The 26,636-nt window shown below is 41.9% G+C and overlaps 1 long non-coding RNA gene across 8 annotated transcripts; it reads left to right on the forward strand.

Moving 5' to 3' along the window:
• Positions 1 to 7,097: 7,097 nt before the first annotated feature.
• Positions 7,098 to 23,163, forward strand: LOC115072947. Of its 8 annotated transcripts, none has more exons than XR_003851894.1 (8): positions 7,098 to 7,281; positions 7,677 to 7,731; positions 7,806 to 7,890; positions 17,073 to 17,149; positions 17,518 to 17,799; positions 18,347 to 18,395; positions 21,943 to 22,058; positions 22,917 to 23,163. It is a non-coding gene; the product is annotated as an uncharacterized LOC115072947 (long non-coding RNA). The 8 variants fall into 8 exon arrangements; XR_003851898.1 differs by having other exon boundaries at positions 7,677 to 7,680; XR_003851895.1 differs by lacking the exon at positions 7,098 to 7,281 and adding an exon at positions 7,288 to 7,501.
• Positions 23,164 to 26,636: the final 3,473 nt, after the last annotated feature.

Below are 26,636 nucleotides of genomic sequence, written 5' to 3' on the forward strand. Positions count from 1 at the left end.
CGGACCGGTGCTTTTCAATATATATATAAATGATCTGGAAAGGAATACGAGTGAGGTTATCAAATTTGCGGATGATACAAAATTATTCAGAGTAGTTAAATCACAAGCAGACTGTGATACATTACAGGAGGACCTTGCAAGACTGGAAGACTGGGCATACAAATGGCAGATAAAATTTAATGTGGACAAGTGCAAGGTGATGCATATAGGGAAAAATAACCCTTGCTGTAGTTACACAATGTTAGGTTCTATATTAGGAGCTACCACCCAGGAAAAAGATCTAGGCATCATAGTGGATAATATTTTTAAATCGTCGGCTCAGTGTGCTGCAGCAGTCAAAAAAGCAAACAGAATGTTAGGAATTATTAGGAAGGGAATTTATTTATTTATTTATTTGTTTGTTTGTTTTTATATACCGTCATTCGGTTTAGCCATCACAACGGTTTACAGAATCAAAACAACAATCAGATAAATTATACATAGTTGCAAAAGAAGAAAACAATAACAATAGTGAAATGATAGGTAGAGGGGGATGGTGGGGTGAAAGAGGGGGAGAAGGGAAAGATTAAAGAATGGTTAATAAAACAGAAAACATCATAATGCTCCATGGTGAGACCGCACCTTGAATACTGTGTACAATTCTGGTCGCCGCATCTCAAAAAAGATATAGTTGCGATGGAGAAGGTACAGAGAAGGGCAACCAAAATGATAAAGGGGATGGAACAGCTCCCCTATGAGGAAAGGCTGAAGAGGTTAAGGCTGTTCAGCTTGGAGAAGAGACAGCTGAGGGGGATATGACAGAGGTCTTTAAGATCATGAGAGGTCTTGAACGAGTAGATGTGAATCGGTTATTTACACTTTTGAATAATGGAAGGAGTAGGGGGCATTCCATGAAGTTAGCAAGTAGCACATTTAAGACTAATCGGAGAAAAGTCTTTTTCACTCAACACACAATAAAGGTCTGGAATTTGTTGCCAGAGGATGTGGTTAGTGCAGTTAGTGTAGCTGGGTTAAAAAAAGGTTTGGATAAGTTCTTGGAGGAGAAGTCCATTAAAGCTAATTTCTTAAAGTAAAATGTGCGGCTTGGCTACACATTTTACTTTCTGTATCGCACAGGCATACCTAATAGGGCCATCAACATGCATTTGCGGCGCTATTAGGTGCTGCGGGTTGGACGCACGTTTTCCGCCCCTTACTGAATAAGGGGTAAGGGAAAATGCGCGTCGAAGGGCAGGTTAACAGTGCGCTCCGTCAGAGTGCACTGTACTGTATCGGCCTGTTAGGGAATAGCCACTGCTATAAATTGCATCAGTAGCATGGGATCTTCTTAGTGTTTGGATAATTGCCAGGTTCTTGTGGCCTGGTTTGGCCTCTGTTGGGAAACAGGATGCTGGGCTTGATGGACCCTTGGGCTGACCCAGCATGGCAATTTCTTATGTTCTTATGCCATGATAGTAAAGACTCTCACTCCTAGATAGGTTACGTTGGGTAGAATCTCAGTTTCTCAAATTTGTTGTTAATTCTGAGCTTAATATTTACATTGTACCAAAAAGAACTTTCATCTGGAGTTCATAGGGCCTATTATGTACCAGCAACAGTTTATCAATGTGCACTTGGAAATTTCTTTTCATTAGGCTGCTGGTGCCCCCAATAAAATTGGGCCTTTTCTGTATCTTTCTGCCACGTTTTCTTGGTCTCCAATTATATCTTTTGATACTTGAGGATCTTCTCTTTTCATACCTTGTACAGAATTGTTACTTGGTACTGGCACTTCTATTGGTAATGCTGTTCTTCTTTACCATTCTTGCATCAAGCTTTTTATCAGTTGGAATAGGAATGTCCCATAGGGTTGCGAACTTTCAACTGTTTTGTTTGTTTTTTTTTAATAAATATTTTTGTTAAGATTTTACAATAAACATTGATGATAGTTCACATTTCTTTCAAATTCCAACATCTAGTAACAGATGAAAGAAACTAACATGGGATTCTAATTACCATATCCCCTTCCCCCAAAACATCCCCTTGGGGATACTGTTTAATATCTTTCCTGATGAGGTTTAGGCACATGACGCTTACCTCCTGCTACAGTGCCATAGATCCTAGATGACCTCTGACTTTCCCCTTGCTTCGTTGTAGTTATTAATTCTCTGCATTTGTCCCCTGCTTTCTGGGGCTGTTATTGTTTTTGCCTTTATCACCTCCACTGAGAGGCTCCTCCATGCATCCACAACCCTTTCGGTGAAGCAATATTTACTGATGTTACTCTCAAGTCTACCCCTTTGGAGCCTCATATCATGACCACTACGTCACGAACTTCTTTATGCCAAAAACATTTTTCTTTTACAAGTCCAGGGGCCAAACTACTGTTTAGGCCTCTCATTAAATTGTGTACTAAAGTCCATGCATGTGACACAAAATAAATGTATCCAACACATACCGAATACAGAGTAACTACTAAAGTGCACACTATATTGTATAATCGCAGGAGAGGCTCGGATGCTAACCTGCTGCCGGAGGACTAAATCTGGCACATTTCCAAACATTTTAGCCCTCCCTATTTTTTTCAATACAGTACCTTAAAAATCTGTAGTCAGGAAAAAAAAATCAGGACAGCTGGCCACCATAATGTCCCAGGTGATCACAACTTCATTCTCTATAATTCTGTCAAGATCATGATTCCAGTGGGGGGGGGAAAAAAAAAAAAAAAAAAAAAGAAAATAGAGGTTAAGGGTGGAAGTCCGGCAGGCCTTCTTGTTCTACATTCAGATACTGAGAGGTTGATGTGTTTCTATTGTTGTTCATACTGTCTTCACATGTATGCTGAGTTGTGGTGACACGCTGTTTGCTTGTTTGAGTTGTTTCATAACCCTTGACTCAATAAAAAGTATTTTGCAAAAAAAAAAAAAAAAAGATCATGATTCCACTGTTTTCCTTCTTCCAGTGGATGAGCCATGTCACCTTATTAATATTGTGCCTTTCTGTATACTGTCCTTCTGACATCAGCACATCACACCTGGCGAAATGTGTAACAGTTTTCAGTTCTGTTTTAAAGATCTGCATTTGTCGAGTGAGTGGAATATTTGGACCAGTGACAGCCAGAGTTTAGACAGAACCATAGTACAGAAAGAGTAGTGATGGCATGAGTTTTGAAGAGATTGTCAGCTAGGTTTGGATGGCAATATTGTGCCAATTTGGTATCCATCTATTTTGAAGGATCAAAATCAAAGAGTTGTATTGGATTTAGATCAGACCCACATTTATTACTGTTTGGAGTTTCCCAGGGTCAGTTTTATCACCATTGTTTTTTAACTTGTATTTGAAACCATTAGCCAAATTACTTAGTTTTTCTCTATATATTATAAAAATGTTAGATGCTCAAGGTAACTATTGCGTTGCATCTGTGCATGTGACTTAATGATATCACCCGGAGCAGAGGGAGGAGCGCCGACATGCAAATCGTGGAGTCAGTTGGGCTGATGCAATAAGTCATGCATTTCCAAACAGGAGCACAGCTACATCCCCTGGGTGCCCGATGCAGTATGTAAATGAGGAGCTGCATAAAAAAGGACGCACTAGGGAAGGAAATGTGCAACGCTAGTGCTCACATGCATCAGGCGCCCACAATTACAAAGGTGCTCAATACAAGTGACTATTTTTATCCCACATCTGGGCGATTTTGCTGAGGTTGCTGGATGCCCATAGTAATTTTGCTGCATTAAAAAGTGTACAGTGGGTGCCCAGTGATTTTTTGCATCGGGGAGTAATAACTAATAGCCTCATCTTCTTAACACTCTTGACACCCCCCACTCCTAGAGACCCTCACATATATACCCTCAGTCACTCCCCAACACACCACACCAATCCTATAATGCATTCACAGTACCCTTCCATTCCCTGCCATGCCGGCCCTTCCACACACATATATGAGGGAAAGAAGGGTAGAGGGAGAGTAGGGAGAGGGCAAAGTGAAGAATGTAAGGGGGAGAATGTGCACACACGCGCTCATACACAGACACACACCAGCCCCATAAGAAACACATACACCACTAAAAATGAAGGGGTTGTGTGTGGAGATTGCAAGAGGAGAAGAGTACATCCTCCAACACATACACCCTCATTCTCTCCTCCCCAAAACACACACACCTCTCTATCGCACACATGCACATGGGAGAGGAAGGGGAAAATTTGCACAAGGTAGGGAGGCTGGGCAGAAAATGGGGGTAAGGTCCCCCCCCCCAATACACCCCTCCCGATACTTTCACATTCACAACACATCCACTATTCCCACACAGTTGGAGAGGAGAAGGGGTAGGGGACAGTGCAAGGAGGAAAAAAATGCACACGGAACCCCCACAAAGCAACCCAACAACACATCCCACATACATACATTCTACTTTTACACATCCACTGTAGGCCTTCTGATCCTCACCCTTCCTCACTGAGTGCCCCCCCCCCAGGGCCGGTGCTAGCTTTTTTGCTACTCTGTGTGAACAATTATTTTGCCCCCCCCCCCCTTCATTCATTCTCTGTCTCGGGCCTGCCAAAAAAAAGCCCAGCTCCTTCCAGCAACCTAAACTTTAAAAACTGTCCCCTCTACTCTCCGGGTCTTCACCCCCTCCTCCGGAACCAGAATATTAGGTGCCCTAAGCAAATCTTATACCCTTGCACTCCTGCCGCCTGCTCTCTCCATGTACACAGTTAAAAATTATACATTTATAATAGATTTTACATGAAAAAAAATATTCAAAGTACAGTCTTCTGAGGTTAAAGAAAAATATCATAAGCATTTGCATGCACTTCTTTGGTGCCAACCAGAAAATCCTACAAAAAAAGACACTTGCAATCTATATGGCATTAGGGCTACTGTAGTGCATGTTAGGTGTGGGCTTGGCCCTCAGAAAGCAATCAGTAAATTACAATATAATAAACCTCCCACACCAAAACAGCACTAACTGCCAGAACTTAAAAAAATAACAACCCTACACCAGGCCCTAAAACACTAATACACTTCCTATTAGGAAAATAGAAGAAACCAAGCTGCTATGTATTCCTACATGCTAGCAGAATACCCCTCCTCGATCACACATGCAGATCCTCACCAAATACAGGAAAAAGAAACCATAAAGTATAAATAGAAACATGCAGGCAAAAACTGAATATGAAAACTGCAACAAGTTAGACTGTGCAGTTCAACAATGGAAAAACAGAAATCACCAATCCTCAGACTTTAAACAATACAATCAAGAAATATAATATATTAATCATAATAGTATAAACATACTAATAAAAAGAATATTTCAAAACAGCTGGTGAATGGAAGGTCCAATAATTAAAAATTCATAAACAATTTGTTTTAAATTTCTCAAACACCGAAAAAATATTTCAAAACAGTAGACACATCAAACAGCATCCAAAAATTAAAACTAATAAGAATAAGGATATAATAAAGTCGTGGATTAGTGAGAAAGGGACGCATAAACTTTCTCCTCTCTCTCTCTCATAGATATATATCTATACAAACACATACATGCATATGCTCGCTCCCTCATACACGCACATGTTCCTCTTACATACACATGCTCACATGCACATGCTTCCAGATGCTCCCTCCTACATATACATGTTCACATATTCACACGTTCTCTCTTATATACACACAAGATCCCTCTCACATATACATGCTCAGACACACACACATACTTACAAACACACATGCTTAGACACACACACGAAGAGAACACCTTATGCTTCCATACCTCAGCCTTTCCTGATATAAACTGAAGAATTTACTGCTCAAAAAGAATGTACTATTTAGACCTGTTATTCCATCAGCCCTAGAGCTTGCATGTCTCAGTGTTCCCTCACACATACACATATGCTCCCTCTTTCATCCATATGCCCCCTCTCACATACTCAAGCTCAGACACCCACACACACTCCGCTTCTGCTCAGACATACACACACACACACACATACATGCTCAGACACCCACACACACTCCACTTCTGCTCAGACATACACACACACATACATTCTCAGACACCCACACACACTCCCCTTCTGCTCAGACATACACACACACACACACATACATTCTCAGCCACCCACACACACTCCACTTCTGCTCACTCACACATAAATGCTCAGACACACACAGGTTTCCTCCTGCTCATACATAGCAGCCCTGGCCCTCCACTTCTGCGGGGCAGGTTGGGAGCTGCCTGGTAGCTTGTTTTTATCTTCTGGCCACCTAGTGGGTTGGGAGCCACGTGGTCCTGCAGCTCCTCATCTTGTCTTTGTGGCTCTGCAACTCATCTTTGCCGCGCGGCAGATTGGGAACCGTCACGTGGCCCTATGGCTCCTGCTCTTCTTCAGTGCACAGCCCTGCTAATCTCTCATCTTTGCCATGCGATGGGTTGCGAACTGCCATGCGGCCCTCCGTCGCCGCCTCATCTTTGCTGTTTGGTGGGTTGGGAACCGCTGTGCGGCTCTGTAACTCCCTCCTCTTTGCTGCTGCAGCCCTGCGGCTCATCCTCTTTTTTGTAGCGCGGCAGCGCCAGCAGTTCACTCAACTCGGACGCAGCCCTGAGGCTGCCGCCCCTCCAGGTCGCCGCCCTGTGCAAGTGCACGGCTTGCACAGTGGGTTGTGCTGGCCCTGCCCCCATATACATAGATACCCACCCCCAATAAAGCAAGTACAAAACACTTTTTGATGCAGCCTCCGACCCTCTCTTTTTTTGGGAGTTCCCTTAAGTAAAGGGGGAAAAAAAGGAGGAGGAAAGTTGAGAATTCTCAACTCTCCCCACCCAGCCATTCCTTCCATTTTTCACCTAGGTACAAACATGGAGTCTAGAGTGGAGTTCATTGGTGGGGTTGGTGAGCAGTTGCACAGCCCCTAGTATTTTCTAGTTATTAGTAATAATTTTCCACCCATACTTCGTTTGTGTCTTCTACTCCTAGTCTTAATTGGGGAAAACTGCAAAACGAGTAAAAATGATTGAATAATAATACGATAGTTAATGGTAATTACACGGAGAAGCGGCGGGTGAGGAGACATAAGTGACCATTATTGAACTCTTCACTCCCTCCCCACCGAGATTCAAAACCGGAGCGCGCACTCGTCGGGCGCAAGATTGACAGCAGTGCCTCACCTAGCCCCGTGCCGCGCGCCCCTGCTGTAAAACAGTCAGCGCGCACGCGTGCAAAAACAGCAAGCTGACGCTGAGGGGCGGAGCGGGTTGTCGTGGTGCGTGCGCCTGATAGCCGCAGCGCTTCAGTCAGGTGGGGAGCCGGCGTTAAAGTTCACCTTATTGCTTGCTCTTTTCTTACATTCCGCCTTAAAAACAATAATTAGGCGATGGCTATGAAATGTGTGTACATGTATTTTTTTGCATTTCGTGCGACTCTCGCGTCGATCATATGCAAAGTGGAGACCACAGCTGCTGCTGTCTATATAATCTTTTCGTCTGGGATATTCGGTTTCGTCCAGAATCCAGGCCTGGTAATTCTACTTGTTTAAGTTTTTTTTTTTATTTGTTAAAGTAAAAAAAAAAAAAAAAAAGGGGGTGGACATGAGCCTGAATTGGTCTGAGAAAATTCATAAAGTTCCTTTGGCATGAGCTGGTGAAATTGCTGCCTCTTGCAAGCATTTATGACGCGTGGTTTCTCTCCTTTAGACAGGTACGATGACGGACTGGTCCAGGGCTCGAGGCCCAAACCGGTTGCTTACATGTAAGCTAGCCCCAGGGTTTGGGTTTTGTTTTTTTATTCATCCCGTTGCAATTTTAAAACATTTTCCGTTTCAGTTTTACAGTGTGAGCTGGAGGCATCTCGTTTGAATCCGAACAAACTATGAAAGGGGAGGCGATGAGAAGTGAATCTTCAGCTGAGGTAAAGAAATCTATAAATAATCCTAAGAGAACTACTTCGTGAAAAGGCGGAGATGAGAGGCCCTTAAAGCTGGGCAAGTATGTAATAGGGTGGGTCTTAAAAAAAATAAATAAAACGGGGTGTATACTCATATGAAAAGGTGCTAGTTCTTATTGTAGCAAAAAATTGACCCTCCACTTTAACTGAACACAAACTACAAGAAAAATGGGATACAATGGTAAGAATGTTTTATGTACATGTTGGCCTGGTGACTCAGCAATGCCATTCTGTGCCTTGCAGAGTGTCCTAGGTTTTTTCCTGGGTCGATTGAGGATGTTGTGGAGGCAGCGTGCACAGCTGGTGGGGGTGAGAGCAGGTAGGGAAATTGTATGGTCATCGATATAGGGTAATTCATTGTGATTGGATTCAGAGCCTATGATTGCTGTGCTCAAGAAAAAGCTTTCGTGTGTGGCCCACTTAGAACCATTGTTGCAATGACCAGAATAGACAGATTGGGATGGGGAATACAAAGTAAGGGAGATAATCATGGGATAAGAACATAAAATGCCATACTGGGTCAGACCAAGGGTCCATCAAGCCCAGCATCCTGTTTCCAACAGTGGCCATTCCAAGCCATAAGAACCTGGCAAGTACCCAAAAACTAAGTCTATTCCATGTTACCATTGCTAATGGCAGTGGCTATTCTCTAAGTGAACTTAATAGCAGGTAATGGACTTCTCCTCCAAGAACTTATCCAATCCTTTTTTAAACACAGCTACACTAACTGCAGTAACCACATTCTCTGGCAACAAATTCCAGAGTTTAATTGTGCGTTGAGTAAAAAAGAACTTTCTCTGATTAGTTTTAAATGTGCCCCATGCTAACTTCATGGAGTGCCCCCTAGTCTTTGTATTATCCGAAAGAGTAAATAACCGATAGTTGTGAACGAAGGCTTCTATAAATTGCCTAACCTCTGAGTACATAAGTGTGTGGTGTACTTTCAATACCTGAAAAAAAGGGTATTCTAGGGGCAAAGGAAGAAATGTATGCTTGTCAATGCCTTTTTCCACATCATTAAGATACACACAGTGTACAGGCTAATATTCCCTTTTTTAAGGATAAATTGTATAAGCAAAAACAATTTTCTCATATGTAGTGTATAGTAAGTCCAACCACTGCGGTTACATTTTGGCAATATTACCTCTGTGCCCCTGAAGAAGGAAGAAATGCTATCTTCCGAATACAATGTCAGGTATTTAATTCACAATGCTGTGGAACTGACATTATATAGCATCCCTCTTGTCTTTACAAGGATTACTCTTAAGTGTTTTTGAACTTACTATATGCTGCATATGAGAAATTTTCATTTTGCATATACAGTTCATCCTTTAAAAAAAAAGGGGGGGGGAAATATTGGACTGTACACTGGGTGGTTCTTAATTTCTTCACTCTAGTTTTAGAATGACTAAAACTTGTGCACCTTTTGAGCCCTGTATATGATGTGCCTTTCATTGTTATGAGGGTCATTCTTAATTAGAACTTATATTCTCTCGCACATCTTTATATGGTCAAGTGAGATTTGTTTTTTTTGTTTTATATTCTTACACCCTTGGGTTTTTTATTTACTTGGGCAGCATCATGATAGGAGTATATCTGGAAAACACACTCCTGAGATCATTTGAGCAGTGGGTTTTCATCTGAGGCTCAAATTTTGCAGTTGTGCAAGGATGCGTTCTTGCCAGTAGGTAGCAGCACAAGTCAGGATATCCTTACTGTGCTACAGAGCAATAGACAGGGAATGATTAATCTGGTATGAGTTCAAGATCTGTTGGGAGCATAAGGATTCTGCTGTTGTAGTCATGTTAGGCAATATGCTTGAGTCTACTACTTGACCGTATTTAAAAATATTTATATTCTGCCTATATCAAATCTTGTGTACTAAGTGGATTACAATTTTGAAAAAAAGAAAAAATATGTATTAAATAAAAACACAAACTTTATAATAATGGCAAACATTTCTTGAGCACCCAGTGCATTGTCTTTTTTAAATGTTTAAATGCTAAAGTAAACAAGTGAGCCTTCAACTGCTTCCTGAAAATCTTAATATAGATGTATTTTACACGTCACTGCCCCACCACAGAATAGGTATAGCTTGGGCAACTGCAGTACAACAGAAAGGTAAGAGGCAGACCCACCCCAGCTGTTTAGTGGTCTCACTGTGTACAGTGATGTGGAGTAGGGGTGGGCAAACTATGGTCGGCAGGCCAGAACTGATTTGTTATATCTTAATTTTTTTTGTTGTTGTTGTTGTTGTTGGCTCACATACTTTGGTTGCCGTTATGTCCAGCCATAGATGCTGGATGCAGTGTTGTCATGAGCCCCATTGTTAAAACACATTACTGGGCTTCAATTGATTACATCTGTGCATTAGGAGAGTCTCTTTACATCACACTTAATCCTGGAGCAATTCTATTGTGTGCAAAGCATGGGCAGCAAAACTTTAAGGCTGACCCTGAAGTAGAACTTTTCCATATTGGCTGCATGTCGTCACGTGGGCTGAAGAAATATCGCAGGAGGCTATCAAATTAGCAGCAAAGAGTGGCTGGGCAGGAACTCATTCTTTCCTGGGATAATGTTAGACACAGATGGCATCACACTGGTCTTGTCGTCTTGAGTGGGGCCGATGTGCTGTCATGGTAAGCTGAAGTTGGTGCTGGTGGGAAGTTTGGAAGCTATTGCCACTAATTTGTTGAGGTGACTGTTTCTCCAAACTCATAGCTTTTGTTTGGAGCTCTGTTTTGGTCTGTTCAAGCCACAGGTGATCCTCATGGACTGGCATTTCCCATATCTGTTGTGCCCTCTCCAACCAAGACAGATGCTGTGATGTGACTAATGTGTTGCATAGATTTGCAAAGCAATGCTTTAGTGCCAGTGTTCATTATATCAAAGCAGTATTTAATGAGCAATCGCCTCCATTTTGTTTCTCACATCTTTCCACCTCCTGCTTGATCCTCGGGGTAAGAGGCGCAGTCTCCACAGAGAAACCAGGGGCTTGCTGCTCCCTGTTGTGGTTGCTAGCAGGGGATTCTGATGCTGTAGCAGAACTAAAGTACAGGTAATTGTGGCACCTTGTTTCCCAGATTTCATATCTAGCAAGTTTGTGCTGTGGGCCTCAAGGAATGGAACTGATCCACCTGGCTGATTTCTCCATCCTTGTGCTCATTAGCCTGTTCCAGTCATTAAAAAGGTCAGATTCTGGGATTCTTTGGTGGCACTCTGAATAGAAACTGCCTTGCTCTTGAGTTACCTGCTGCATTTTTAAAGTACTGCTTTCGTGGTGGTTTCTGCTTTGTCATTTTCACTGTGGGTATCATGTTGCTGCTTTGTGGTGTTGGTGCTGCTCTTAAAACATTGCTGGCATTTTCTTGTTTAAGTAATGCTGTATTAACCTCTGCTGTCTTGTTCATCTTGCTCTGTCTTGGGGTGGTATTGCCACTTCAGCAGCTTACTAGCCCATATATATATATTATTTATTTATTTTATTTTTTTTTAATGTCTTTATTAGTTTTTACTAGCCCGTATGTTTGCGGTGTTTATATGAATTCCATGACACCCCCCACCCCAGCCCCTGTTGGGGGGAGCTGGTAATGAAGCCCTGACAGTTTGCCCATGGAGGACTTGGGTTTCGTTAGGGCTACTCCTTTCTGGGTTAGCTGGAGACGCTGCAGAGACAGCACTTGCAGCCTCTTGGGGGAGGGGGTCCAGCCATGTAATAGACATTTTAAGGACCAGGTTTGGACCTGTGGTTGTAGGGTTCCAGATGGTGCCCTAGTGTTTGTTCCCTAGAAAAAAAAACTGTGAATGGGTTGAGAGGGGTCTACAGTAGAGCAAATAATCCCTAGGTAGCTGTGATTGAAGGCTCATGGTGCTGTATCCCAGCCTTGGTTCTGAGTTGGAAGCCCAAGGAACAGGTGGTAGTGGACAGGTTTCCCCCACTCCAAAAAAAAAAAAAAAAAAGCAACCTAAGCATAAGCCCAAGAGCTTGTATAAGAGCTGGGATGTGGCTGTGGTGTAATAGACTACATCATGAAATAGAAGTGCTGTCTATTCTAGCCATCTCAGACTCTTAATTCCTCCTCTTTCTTCTGAACTGACACCCCAGTCAGTTCGACACAGTCTGTCAATTCGCTCCTATTATGTTTCTTAGTCATCTCTCCCATGCGTTCCTCTAAGACGCCATTTTATGTTATGAAATGTCTGGTTATGTTATGTTGTCTCAGTTATTTACGATATGTTAAGTTATACGATAGGATAAGTTACAGTTACCTTATGTTAAGTTATAAATCATTCCATATTTAAATGCCTTCACTGTTCTATGTAACGCTCCTAAGCGAATTTTTGTAGTTACAATGTAAACCGGTGTGATTTGTATTCGGTATAGAGAAATTTAAAAATAAATAAATAAAATACATGCATTGTAACCTGAACAGTTGCTAAACTTGGGGATGCCACTAAGCATTCATCTTTTAATAATTTCTGGGGCTGTGTGTGACTTCAGGAAAATTAAAGCCAAAGTGAGTTAAAGCTGGCATTGTCTGAGACTTTTCAGTGTTTACCAGGCTAAGTATGCCCTTTGTTCCAAACTTCCTGCCCCCTCTGAACAGCCCACATAACAACATTCTTGGCCCTGCCTTGCTGAACACCGGCCTTTCACCGTGGTCCGTTTTTGTTTCACGGCTGTGGAGAATGGTGGCTCAGGCATCCCATCTCCTGTCATTGCTGTGACCGAGCCAGTGGTGCTGCTTCATATTTCTGCTCTTTGTATTCTCTACCACCTTTGAGGAGGATGACTCCGGCTCTCTGCTCACTGTAGGTGCAGCTGCATGAATGCACGCTTCTGTGTGTTCTGTGAAAAGCATGATAGAGCAGACTGGGACAATGTCAGTAAAGTCATCTATAATCTTGGTGACATGGAGGAAAGCTGAGCATAGAGAACTGGTGCCCCAGATGCTGCTGAAATACTGTCGTCATTTTGAAGTCTTTTAAAAGCCTCCCAGATTCAGCTGCTCCCAGCATTTATGAATACTGTGTAAATAAGCAGCCATTGTACTGGTAGCAACTAAAAAAAAAACCTTGTTCAATAATTGCTTATTTTTTTGCATAGCAACAGAATGGAAGAAAACTGATTTTTAAGATCTAAAGCTTGGATGCACCAGGGACAGCTGAAGTGTATGGGGGAGGTTTGCATGAGATTAATCTGAATGGAGGGTTGCTGTAACAGAAGGTGCATGCTGCCCCCCCCCCCCCCCCATACACACACCAGAATAAAACAAATATATAAAACCTGAGCAGTAAATGTGCTGTGCTCTGCCAGGTGCAAGACCTGGGCTTCAGGCCAGGCTTCTGTTCCTCAGCTGAGTGGGGATATTGCAGAGGCAGCACTCATAGCCCTTTTGGGGGGTAGAGAGAAATGGGGGGGGGGGAAAAGGCTCCAATTATTGCACAAAACAAATGCCTAATGACCAAACATACGATGCATGGTTACTGGGTTCCAGAAGGAGCTGTGGCTATAGCTGGGCTGAACTGGGATATTTATTTAAGTTTTTACTATATCGACATTTGTTAGATACACAACATCGGTTTACATTAAAACATAACAGTAGCAAAATTTGCTTTACAGAGAAACAATGGTATTAAACAGTGAGCTGTAGCTATGGGGGGGGGGGGGGAGAAACAAGGGAGTGGGATGTGGGGTAAACTATATACATAACAAATAGAAATTGATGTAGGTTACAAAAATGAAAAGCTTGAAAGTTTTTTGGATTAGCTATATATGTAGTGGGAATTGGGGTAAGCTATATGCACATGAGTTTGGGATCTGTCTGGGTTTATGGATGCAAAACTCTGGATGTGACTTCGGTCCATTTATTACTATCTTCAGTGCTTTAACTGTCCGACCTTGTTCATGGTTTTTTTTTTTTGTTCTTGTGTTTTTGTTTTTTTTTTTTAACTGCCTAGCACTCTAGATTGGTGGGTTATACATTTTTTAAATATGCAAATAGTGTTGGCCAATAGTTTGGTTCTGTTTTAATCTGGAAGCTCAAGGGAAGAAATGAGACCAAAATAATACAATATATATTTCAGCAATCCCCATCCTCAGGTTTTACTGCAGTTGGAAGCCCCTGGTGCTGGTGGTGATTCCCCCCTCCCCCAGGGGGGACTATCACCTCCTTTTTCTTACTGGTTATTCCTCTCTATGCATCCCAGCGTTCTTCTGGCTTTAGCTATTGCCTTGTCACGTTGTTTTGGAATTGCTAAAGCTAGAAGAATGCTGGGCTGCATAGAGGCATAACCAGTAAGAAAAAGGTGATAATGCCCTTGTACTGGTCCTTGGTGAGGCCTTACCTGGAGTATTGTGTTCAGTTCTGGAGACCTCATCTCAAAAGGGATAAACAGGATGGAGGTGGTCCAGAGAAGAGTAACAAAAATGGTGGGGGGGTCTCCATCAAATGACTTATGAGGAGAGGTTGAAGGATCTAAATATGTGTACCCTGGAGAGGAGGAGCAGGGGGAGATAGGATACAGACCTTCAGATATTTGAAAAATTTTAATGATGTACAAACATCACTTTTCCATTGGAAAGAAATTAGAACTAGGGGCCAGAGAGGATGTCTCAGAACAAACGTCAGGAAATATTTCTTCACAGAGAGGTTGGTGGATGCCTGGAATGCCCTTCTGGAGGAGGTGGTGAAGACTAAAAACAGTGAGAAAATTCAAATGGGCATGGGATAAACACTGTGGATCCCTAAAGGCTAAACGATGGAAACAGGCAAATAGAGTATGGGGGTAACTTGATGGGGTGTGGTGGTTACTACCCTTGAGCCTTCGCATTGATGCAACTCCATCATTGCTCTCTGCTTCAATGGCAGGGGGACAAGAAGAAAAGGAAAATTGGGTTTAGATGGCAAACAAGGACCCAGAGTTTTACAGTCAGGGAAAACATAAAGCATGGGGGTAACGTGCTGATGCAGCTGTTACTACCCTAAGCCAAATACTTTAGGTGCAATTCCAACAGCAAGAGGTAATGGAGAATTGGACTCGGCAACTAACAAGGGCCCTGACCTTTACGGTCTGAGAAACTAAGTATGGAGGTAACCTGTACAGCGTGGCAGATACTACCATAAGGTTGCTGGACAGACTGATTGGACTGCTGTTGGTCCTTTTCTGCTGTCGTTTCTGTGTTATGGGATGCAGGGCTTTGCATCAGTGGAGGGGGGGAGGGAAGTAGGAAGGAATTGGAAAACTTCGAAGTTAAAATGTCAAGGGTCCTACCCACACCACCACTACAGCAGCATCTGCAAGTCTCTCATCCAGCTGTGTCCTTTTTCATGAGACGCAGTGCGGGTGGGCGCCAGCAGGGCCAGGTTTTGTCTTTTGGATTCCTTGTTGCATTTGTGTGGGTGGGGTGGAAGGTCATCTGCATGACTTATAACATTTTTTTTTTTTTGGCGTTTGGAAATCTGGGGTGGGGAGAGAGTTTAAATACTTTGCTATTTTGAAGCATCCTCTGATCAGGATGTCCTCTCTTTAATACAATGGCTGTTATGCTTGTCTGTCCCGTGCCTCCTGCCAGACACTGCCCCCCCCCCCCCCCTCCACAGGAAGCATAGCTCAGGGGTGCATTTCACTCAAGGCGACGCATGGTGGCCTGCAGCTTCAAATGTTTATAGATAACCTAAATTTAGCTTCTCCAGTCTTAACCAGACTAAGATCATTTGAAAACAAAGGTTGGCTGACTATAATAAACTAGGTACAGCGCAAATAATCAAGGAATCTAATCTCCTCTTGGCTGAGTTTTGGTATGCGGAAATTGGGAATATGTACCCTCCTGGATGAAATCTATTTTTTTTTTTTTTTTTTTTTGCCTCATTTTCCAAAGTGAAGGACGGTTTGTGATCATGGTACATCCTTCAGTTGACTTTGGTTTGGTGTCCTAGCCAGACCAGTTTTTCAGGACATGTCGAGGGAAGCATGATTCCGGCAGGGGGCGCATATGTGTCTTTTGGATCCATGCAGAGTTGTGGTTTGTTTTTTTTTTTTTGTTTTTTTTTTTTTTAGTGCTGAGTGGCGCTTTGTTCTTTGGTAGTCAAGCTTGTGTGAAACACCTCAGCTTCATGACTACTGAGCAGTGACAACATTGGGCGTGTCCTGTTAGAAACACATGCCATAGAGGATCAGAACAAAAGTCCATCAATCCCAGCCTCCTGTCTGTTGGTGGCTGATTTGGGGGGGGGGGGGGGGGGGTGTGTGTGGGGGTGTGTGTTGTTTAATGGCCTAGAGTTTGCTCATACAAACCTGGGCTGTCTTCCCAGGTTATGGCTGTTTGCATGGTTTTTGATTTGGTCAAGAATGGCTCTTGACCCAATCACCTGTTTGTAGAACTAAAGAAATAAGAGGTTTGTAGCTACTTGTGTTGCCAAAGCCTTTTTCCTTTTAGCATGAAAGGGCGGCAGTTGGTGGCTGAAGAGAGAAGCTTAAATCTGGTAGTGGAGACCCACTACCGGGTTTGGCCACTATGCCACAAGTGGAACGCGCACGCAAAAAGCAGCAGTATATTTTCTAATTTGCCACAATAAATCCTCATGTATTAAGATCATGATCTGTTTACATTTTATTTTTAATCTTGGAGAGGTGAGCAAAGGAGAATGGGTATAGGTGCCCAGACCCACAACCGTTGTGGCCCATGACATGACTTTTGAGCTTTCTCCTATAGAAAGTGCTACTTGTATAGTATGGAAGCCAACCAGATAGGGGAGATGTCTCCAATGGTGGAGTTCTTTTTCTACTATTTGTTTTTGTAAAGAACACAACCTGATCTTTGTTCCATTTTCCCTTTGCAATGTCTGCATTTTTTGTTTTTTAAACAGTTGAGCAGATCTGTGAACATATGGGTATTTTGACCACCTTGATTTCTGTAAAATCCTTTGGGAAGGGCTCCCATCTAAAGTCTTAAACACCTGTACATGCAAAGATCACATTCCTCCATGGTACTGTTGCTAAAGGAGTTGTCTTATTAATGCGTATCTGTTTTAAAATTCCCCTCCCCCCATCCTTTCCTCTTTCTAGCTGACTTGAATGCACTTTGTGGTCTCTCCCATTTATTTTTTTTTTTTTTTTTACAAACTACACTTTGGTTTCATCAGGGAGCCTGATGAGAGAGCTGCTCCATTTGACCTGCATATGGATATTTATCCCGGGCGTGCTAGCATATGACAGCCAGGTAAAAGATGAATTCTAGACATGGTTACCACAGCTTATTTATCGAGTTTTTTATATACGTTTTTTATATACGTTTTTTATATACGATTGTAGAACCGCTTGGTTCTACAATCCATCATACTCCCGAAACTGGACTATTGCAACTCACTCCTTCTGGGCCTTCCCGCCAGCTCCACTAAACCACTCCAGATGGTTCTTAACGCTACAGCAAGAATTCTCACAAACACCAAAAAAAGGGATCATATCACCCCCATCCTCCAGCACCTGCATTGGTTACCGATTAAACACAGGATTCACTTTAAAAGCATCATGATGATACACAAGGCCTTATATAACATCTCTCCTCTCAATTTAACTTTTCAACTACAGCTACACACTTCCAAAAGACCGACGAGAAATGCTTATAAGAACATGCTTGTAACCCAGCCGGCGAAAACCTCCCTGAGGAAACGAGCTCTATCCACTGCGGGTCCCACACTCTGGAACTCGCTCCCACCGGATCTTCGTATAGAACCTTGCCACACTACGTTCAAAAAGAAGCTAAAGACCTGGCTTTTCGCACAAGCATTCCCGGACATCTAAGAGTCGAAAGAATACAATCTCTGTATTCTACCAAAGGATAGACTCTGAACCACCTCCCCCTGTACATAGGTTTGTACATAGTTTTCCCAGCAGCATTATCAAAACAAATTGGACATGCTAAACACATGTCGTTTCTATAGTTTCTTCCTATAATCCCTGTTATGCCCACCTCTTTATCTGTTACCTGTTTGAAGTTTTTTTCTCGTTTCAATGTAAATCGCCCTGCGAGGCGTTAGTTTCATTTCCTTGTAAACCGAGGTGATATGTATTTTATACAGGAACCCCGGTATATAAAAACTAATAAATAAATAAATAAATATACAGTCGTTCAGTTTCGCCATCACAATGGTTTACAAAGTTTCGATGTTTAACAGAGTTTCCAAAAGGTTCGTATGGTAGCTAACATAGAAAATATCATTTTTATAAACTTAGTTTGTAGGTTAATCTATACATATTTCGGTTCTGTTTTATAATATCGTCTTGTATTGGGTTCACCAGTTTGCCTAGTGTTGATAGGAGGCTTAAAAGAAGTCCTTTATGGTTCTAGCAGAAACTTTATTTCTGGATAATTCCTTTTACAGTTGACATGTTGCTTTCTTTTCCTTTTCCATTTTAGAAGATTTTAAAATAAGGATAAATTAAAGGAGTAGAACCATGGGAAATGGGTAAGTTGGCTGTTTTAAGTACTGCTTTATGGGTCATCCCCTCTCCTATCTTGAATAGATTGATAAATCCTTGCACTTTAATTACCATCTTGTGAGACAAACCATTTACAAGGTGGTGACGAGGGTGCATAGAGTAAAACAGGTTTCTTTATCCTGTAGTGCTCCGGTGAGAATTTACCATGGAGTAGCTGGGGGAGAAAAGAGCTCCACACTTCGTACACTAATCTGTTTTTTGAGCTTCCTTTTTGCTTCATTGTGAGGAAATTATGTGTTTTTCTGCATGGTATTTTTTTTTTTTTTTCCCCCCAAGCAACCAGCAAGTGAACAGATCTCCTCCTTTATTTCTTACGCAAGACGTTGCTCTGGGGTGTCTGAATTTTTAGAACTTACTAGGTTCTCTTTCACTTTGAAACCTGAGGTGGGACTGTGATTTGAATGTCGCTGGCTAGGAAATTCCTGCCCCCACCCAAGTTCTCTTCTCAATAAAGGTACAGGCTCTGACCATTTACACTTCTAGAAAGTAGTCTTTGTGCAAGTTTGAGACTTATACATTGTAATTTTTAAAATCCTATTTAAGACTGTTCTGCTCAAACTCTTTATGGACAGACTGTTCAATAAAAATTGAATCTGAGGAGAGGACGTCCCTGTACTCCATTCTAGTTTCTAAAGTACTGTTTCTTAGTAGATAAAGGGAGGAGTCAGGAAAGGAAAGTTTGAAGTGTGCAAATCATTTGATTTAAGAAAATAGCAGGCTTTTTGAGAGACTTTATGGCAGGGATGGCCACCTCTGGTCCTCAAGAGCCATAAATGGGGTTTCGGTTTTCATGGTATCCACAATGAATTTGCATGAGAATTGCACTGCCTCCTCTGTATGCAAATTTCTCATGCATATTGTGGATATCGCAAAAACCAGGCCTACACGTAGCTCTTGAGGACCAGCGTTGACCACACATGCCTTAGGATGCCTTCTAGATTGAGGATGGTGATAAGCTCAGGAAATAATTATCCAGAATTGAATGTACCTTGTCCAAGTTGGTATAAACTCCCACAAAGAAGAAAAAAATCAAGGGTCAAGTGGATTATGGTGGGCTTCAGGTTAGCTAATGACTCTCAAGTCATGACGTCTTCCCCTCTCAAGTACCACTGTAGAACATTTTTATGCTACTGGCAATATATGAGAGGTTTGGGGCATCAGCTCTGGGGAAAACTGAAGGTAGAACTGAAGTGTTTGGTCTTAACCAGAAGCACAGGAAACTGAGAGATTTGTTTGTATTGGTAGACTTAGGGGGCAGGTTTGAAACGAAACCAGATGAAATGCCTACCAGGATCCTCAAGGTAACAAATATACAGCATTTTTTTCTCTTCTGCACTGCACCCCCTCTCCCCAATATACTTTCATGGAATTCAACATTTTTTACCTTTTTTTTTTAATCTAGGGAGCTAGATCAGTGTTAAACTGGTATATTGCATTTTGTAACTGTTAGTGTGAATTACTTTTTTTTGATTTGGAGTTTAGGTGATATTTTAAGCTGAATTACCAAAAATGATGCACAAAATGTATCTGCAGCTGAATCCTTCAGAACAAAGTATAAACTGTAAAAATATATTCTAGAACATTATAGCCCCACAAGTTGCTTTTGCAAGATCTCTGTGGAATGGGTTGAACTTCTTCGTCCTGCTCTTACTATTTCCAAATAGGTCTGTCTACTCCTACCCATCATTTCTACAGCGTTCTTGTGTGCAGTGCTGCACGAACAGAAATCAGAAGTAGTAGACTTGTTCGGAGGAAGTAAGGTCTTTTTGTGGGAAAGGTTGAGCTAGCAGAGTAATCTGCTATTAAACATCATAGGTCTGATTCACCAGTGCCTCTCTCCCATTCTGTCTATGGGGAGGAAAATACCTGAAATCAGGCTTTATACATCACAAGCATCCATTTAAAATTTGCCTCTCCTCTTCCAGTCTCTTACTTTTGGTCTCACCATGTCACTTAGACACTTACGCCTTTACTTTCCTCTCCTTAAGCCTCCATCCATTCATTTAATTTCACGTGTTTTTTTGTAATCATATTCTTCTTGAACTTCTGTGTCCAGATCTACAGAGATCACAAACCAGTAACAATATGCAATACAAGTCCACACAAGGTTTCAGTAATCCCCCCCCCCCCCCCCATAAACACCCCCTCCCACAGTTATAAAGTTGGAAATAATTCCAAAAGAAATCTAAAGCAGTAAAACCCATGCTAAAATGGGATTTAAATTTTAGCATGGGTTTTGCTTGGTGCTTAAAAAAAAAAAAAAAAAAAAATTAAAAGGGGGGAGGGCAGGTGTCCCTCCATAAGATAACTGCATGCAAATGCCCCATGAGAAAATAAAGCATGCATTTTTTTTATACTCGTGGGGCATTGGCATGCCTATTAGAACTGCAAATATGTGCTAGAGCAGTGGAGGGCTGAGCAGTAGGCTGGGTCCTTTCTCAAACCTCCCATACTCACCTTTTAAAAAAACTAAAAAAAAAAACCCCCATCTCAAAACTCCTTCCTACCATGGGACCCACATAATAGCAGCCTGAGCCATCTAAAATACCCCACAGCCAGGCAACGTCTCTAATTGAGCATAAATGATTCAAATCCTACCAATCCATTGTTTTCCTAAGCCTCTCCTACAGGCATACATAACCAGTTAGGTTTTCAGAATTATATTTAATTAAATGACTTATTCACAAATTGGATCCAGTGGAGACCCAGTGAATGCAAATCTATGCTTATTCATTGTGGCAATCCTGAAAACCCAATTGGATAGGTGAGCCTCAGGAGAAGGTTGGGGAAACTCTGTACTAATCAACCTTTCTGAAAGTCCCAAGATGTTGTAAACCTTAATGGGATTTTTAGGAGATTGCACAGTATCCAGGTGGAGTGTGCCCCCGGCAGGACTGCTCAGTGAGGACCCACTGTCTTAACCTTAGCTCCGATCTGCCAGTCTAAAAGCATACAAAGCTTGAGATGCCAAAATATCTAAAACTGGGAACTCCCAGACCTCTTCTATCCTTAGGCAAAGGGAGACCAGATCTCGCCTTGCTCTTAAGCTTCCACACACAACTAAATACTTTTTCTTTAATGACTTTTTAAGACTGTCAGTTTGTAAGGTCTGAAACTCCATTTCGGGAATATTCATTTTGACACTGGCAATATGACTCAGCCAGGACAGTTTTATAGGAAAATCATTTAAGTCAGAGGAGAGAGGAAAGCGACGGCCCATAATTATAATTGAATAGTTCATTAGGATTCACCAAAATATTCACACCTAGACAGACCAGAGATTCTTTAGCCCACTTGAAAGAAAAAAAAGTTTCCCTTTTAAAGGCTCCAAAGATAATTCAAGTCAGTTTTACTCATTTTAAAGCCCTGCAGCCTTCCCATATTGCTGTTTATCTACCTGCACTGGTAAGGAAATAGATTATATTTACTATAGTTTCTTCTGTAAACAAATCTTGCTCTCCATCCCTCTATACAAATAGCTTGGCTATTAATATACCATTTACTTTCTGCTAGGGGTTCCATCACAAGAGCAAACAAGTGAAGACATCGGACAACCCTGTCTTGTCCCTCTACCTAGTGCAAAAGAATCTGAATATCCAGCTTCTGGAGATGGATACAACTCCTATAAGGTAAAAAATGTTTCCCCGTACCTGTTATGTAAAAATGAGATACATAAAGCCCCAATGCACCCTGTCAAAATACTTTTTTTTTTTTCATCATGGCAAGGAATACAGAGGATAAGGTGGGCTTTCTCTTTGCTTAATCGAATCTGGATAAAATCTACACACTGGCTGCCTGCCTACCAGGAATAAAGCCAGACTGGTCACAAGATAGCAGCAAGGCCTGTCAGGCATGTAGTCAAGGTTTTGGCTGAGATCGGGATCTCTAGTAAACAGAGAAAAAAGCTTACATGACTTGCATAGCATTTTCTTTGCCCTCCTTGTCGATCACTAATGGATGCATTAAAGAAAGCAATTCCTAGTCTCCCAACAGTTAACATGAGGGGAGCAACAAGTAGCACCTTCATGAAATTTAGCCATAAACCTATTGAGACTTGGCACTTTGTCAAGTTTGACTCCATAGCCCATAAAACCTCTACCTTGGGTATCTCCCTATCAGGAAATTATTTTTTTCCTGTATCAAAATGGTAGTTGAAGTTCATGCAAATGCTGTCCATATCTGCCTGTAAATCAAGATCTGGAGAATATAACTCAGGAAAACTGTAAATGTGCAAATCTCACTGGCAGTGCCTATTATGACCATTTTTGTCCCTCTTTGTAACAGATTTTAGGGGAGTAGCACTTTTAATTTCAGTGCTAGTAACCTACTTGCCATATTACCAAATTAAATTGTTGTCTGGCATGGGATACATTTATACATAGATTATGATGCCCTTAACTTACTACTTCAGCTTCTAGATCTCTCAGAATATGCTGTGGATTGAATGTTGCACTTCAGTAATACTCCCCTCTTCTTCCTTTTCACAGACCATGATACCAGCCTGTTTCTGATCATTGCCTTCAGTCATAGGAGCTGGGCAGACACATCACCGAAATAAGATTCTTGAATATTCTTTTCAAGACTTGGACAAATTCACGTCACTTATTCAAAAAACTATGGAAATTGTTTAACAGAATTTGCAATCCAGAATAGGTGCATAAACAGGACTTGTGTTATCTATAGCTGCTTGAGATTTTGTATGTATACTTTATCAAATAAACGAATGTGAGAATATGTATTGTAAAAGTTGTAATCATGTTGCTGAAGATGAACTACATCCCAGGCATCCAAACTAGTTTAGAGGCTACCCCTACATCTTGTAGGGCCCACATCTGTCCCCAAGGAATTATCCAGTATGGATGAAAGTGAGCATAAAACCTCCCTCTGCAATCAAGGGGTCCCATAAGTCTGCTATAAGACCTGAAATGTTAAAGTTCCTGGTTCAGAAGTGGGAGCATACACGTTTATCGTGAAAATAGTTTAAGTTCAGTTTCCTAGTGTGTAGCAGATGGACTCAGGAGTTGCTTTGTCTGGAGACTCGTGTGCCTCTTTCCCAGGATGGAAAATGTTCTACGTGTCTCTCTGGGGGGCACTTTGAGGGCAGTAGCGACTTTGTCCAGCAGCTGCCGCAAGCCTGGAAGTCACTCGTGTGCGGTAGCCGGTGGATGGACCCGGCTCAGTGCAGGAAGAGTGGCCATTTTGTCTTCCTTCATGGCTACTTTGCGGGCTGCAGAGGGGGAGGATGTTTCCTCTTCTGTCCTTGGTGCTAGGGGCCTCCAGTGGAGGTTATAACGCTGAGGAACTTCAGACAGTGAGGGAGTCGGATGGTTCCTCTGCTTTTTCTGGCAACGTTGTTTTGCTCTTATTAGCCAGGAAGGCTGTGGGGCAACATAGGGCTGTGCTGGGGAACCCTGGCCCTTCAAAAAGGGGTAGGTCTGCTTAGGCAGAGTGAAAGAATTTTCTCCGATTAGTCTTAAATGTGCTACTTGCTAACTTCATGGAATGCCCCCTAGTCCTATTATTTGAAAGTGTAAATAAGAGTCACATCTACTCGTTCAAGACCTCTCATGATCTTAAAGACCTCTTATCATATCCCCCTCAGCCGTCTCTTCTCCAAGCTGAACAGCCCTAACTCTTCAGCCTTTCCTCATAGGGGAGCTGTTCCATCCCCTTTATCATTTTGGTTACCTTCTCCATCGCAAGTCTATCTTTTTTGAGATGCGGCGACCAGAATTAATCACAGTATTCAAGGTGCGGTCTCACCATGGAGCGATTATAGAGGCATTATGACATTTTCCGTTTTATTAACCATGCCCTTCCTAATAATTCCTAACATTGCTTTTTTGACTGCTGCAGCACACTGAGCTGACGATTTTAAAGTATTATCCACTGATGCCTAGATCTTTTTCCTGGGTGGTAGCTCCTAATATGGAACCTAACATCGTGTAACTACAACAAGTGTTATTTTTCCCTATATGCAGCACCTTGCACTTGTCCACATTAAATTTCATGTGCCATTTGGATGCCAAATCTTCCAGTCTTGCAAGGTCCTCCTGTAATGTATCACAGCCTGCTTGTGATTTAACTACTCTGAATAATTTTGTATCATCCGCAAATTTGATAACCTCACTCATTGTATTCCTTTCCAGATTATATATATATATATGAATATATATATGAGAGAGAGAAAAGCACCAGTCCAAGTACAGATCCCTGAGGCACTCCACTATTTACCCTTTTCCACTGAGAAAATTGACCATCTAATCCTACTGTTTTCTGTCTTTTAACCAGTTTGTAATCCACGAAAAGACATCGCCTCCTATCCCATGACTTTTTAGTTTTCGTAGAAGCCTCTCCTGAGGGACTTTGTCAAACGCCTTCTGAAAATCCAAATACCCTACATTTACTGGTTCACCTTTATCCACATGTTTATTAATCCCTTCAAAAAAATGAAGCAGATTTGTTAGGCAAGACTTCCCTTGGGTAAATCATGTTGACTGTGTTCCATTAAACCATGTCTTTCTATATGCTCTACGATTTTGATCTTGAGAATAGTTTCCACTATGTTTCCCGGCACTGAAGTCAGGCTCACTGGCCTATAGTTACCCGGATGGCCCCTGGAGCCTTTTTTAAATATTGGGGTTACATTGGCCACCTTCCAGTCTTCAGGTACAATGGATGATTTTAATGATGTTACAAATTTTAATTAATGGATCAGAAATTCCATTATTGAGTTCCTTCAGTACCCTAGGGTGCATACCATCTGGTCCAGGTGATTTGTCAATCTGGCCTACTACATCTTCCAGGTTCACAGTGATTTTGTTCAGTTCGTCTGACTCATCACCGCTGAAAACCATCTCTGGAACTGGTATCTCCCCAACATCCTCATTAGTAAATACAGAAGCAAAGAATTCATTTAGTCTTTCTGCAATGGCCTTATCTTCCCTAAGAGCCCCTTTAACCCCCAGGTCATCTAATGGTCCAACCGACTCCCTCACAAGTTTCTTGCTTTGGATATATTTTTAAAAGTTTTTATTATGAGTTTTTGCCTCTAAGGCCAACTTCATTTCAAATATGTTCATCTCTCTTCCTTTAGGTGTGGTTTTTTTTCTTCTTGTATCAAAAAAAATCTGACTAGTTTCTCTGAACCGTATCCGGCTCTTCCTAGGTACATTAGCACTTTTAAACATTTAGGGAGACCATTTGAAGTTGCTGAGATACTCTTGTTTCTGGGGATAACTATTGTGGGCAAATGCTAGCCATGGCCAGAACTCTTAGCACTCCTCCAAGCCTCCCATGCCCTTATCTCCCCCCCCCCCCCCCCCAAAAAAAAAAAAACCACCCCACACTCACATATAAATATTTAACATCCCTGCTCCCTACAATCATTTTCCAAATATAATAATCACCTCTTGCTTCCTATCTCCCCCTTCCCACCAGAAGAGTAGATCTTACCACCACCATAGAAGGTGCTAAGCACAGGACATGTCTGCCACTGAACAGCTTGTGCATAGTTAATTTTGAACTGCTGCCAGAGCTTTAAAAAAAAAAATAAATGGAGTGGAACCATAATTTAAAAAGGTCCCACACTTTACAACCTGGCCAATAAAAAGTATTCTTAAAAAAAAAAAAAAGGTTCCAAAATGCTCTTGTTTCACACACAACTTCACGTGTTACCTTGATTCCACCATCTCAGTTCAAGCTAAGAAATCCTCTTAATTCTTTGGCGCTCACTCAGGGTCAATCACAAGCAGACCCTTCACCTCTTCTTCCTGTTCCCTATACATACACACCCACACTTGGACTGGCCATTTGGAAAAATCAGCCCTGAGCATCCTGCTTGGAGCTCAGCGCGCTGTGGCTTCTTGTAGTGCACGTTGCTTCCTGCTCGTGAAGTCTCTAGAAACAGTAAAGGCAAGACCAAATTGGAAAAAAAAAAGCAACTTCCAAGATGTGCTGTTTAAAAATAGCGGTGATAGTAAAGCCTCTCCTTTTTAAGCGTTAGGGTGATAAAATCATTGAAAATGTCACTTGTGTGATCTTACCAATGAACCCCCGCAGCTAGACTTGGAAGAACGTTTTCACAGGGAAGGCATGGAGCCATACCCCCATATTGTGTGGCAAATTATTTATTTAACAATTTTTCTATACTGACATTTGTGGGAACAGCATATCCGTTTACAGTGAACTAAGAGAAATACATCATA

Source organism: Rhinatrema bivittatum, chromosome 11, assembly GCF_901001135.1.
Source record: "Rhinatrema bivittatum chromosome 11, aRhiBiv1.1, whole genome shotgun sequence".
Taxonomy (NCBI): Eukaryota; Metazoa; Chordata; class Amphibia; order Gymnophiona; family Rhinatrematidae; genus Rhinatrema; species Rhinatrema bivittatum.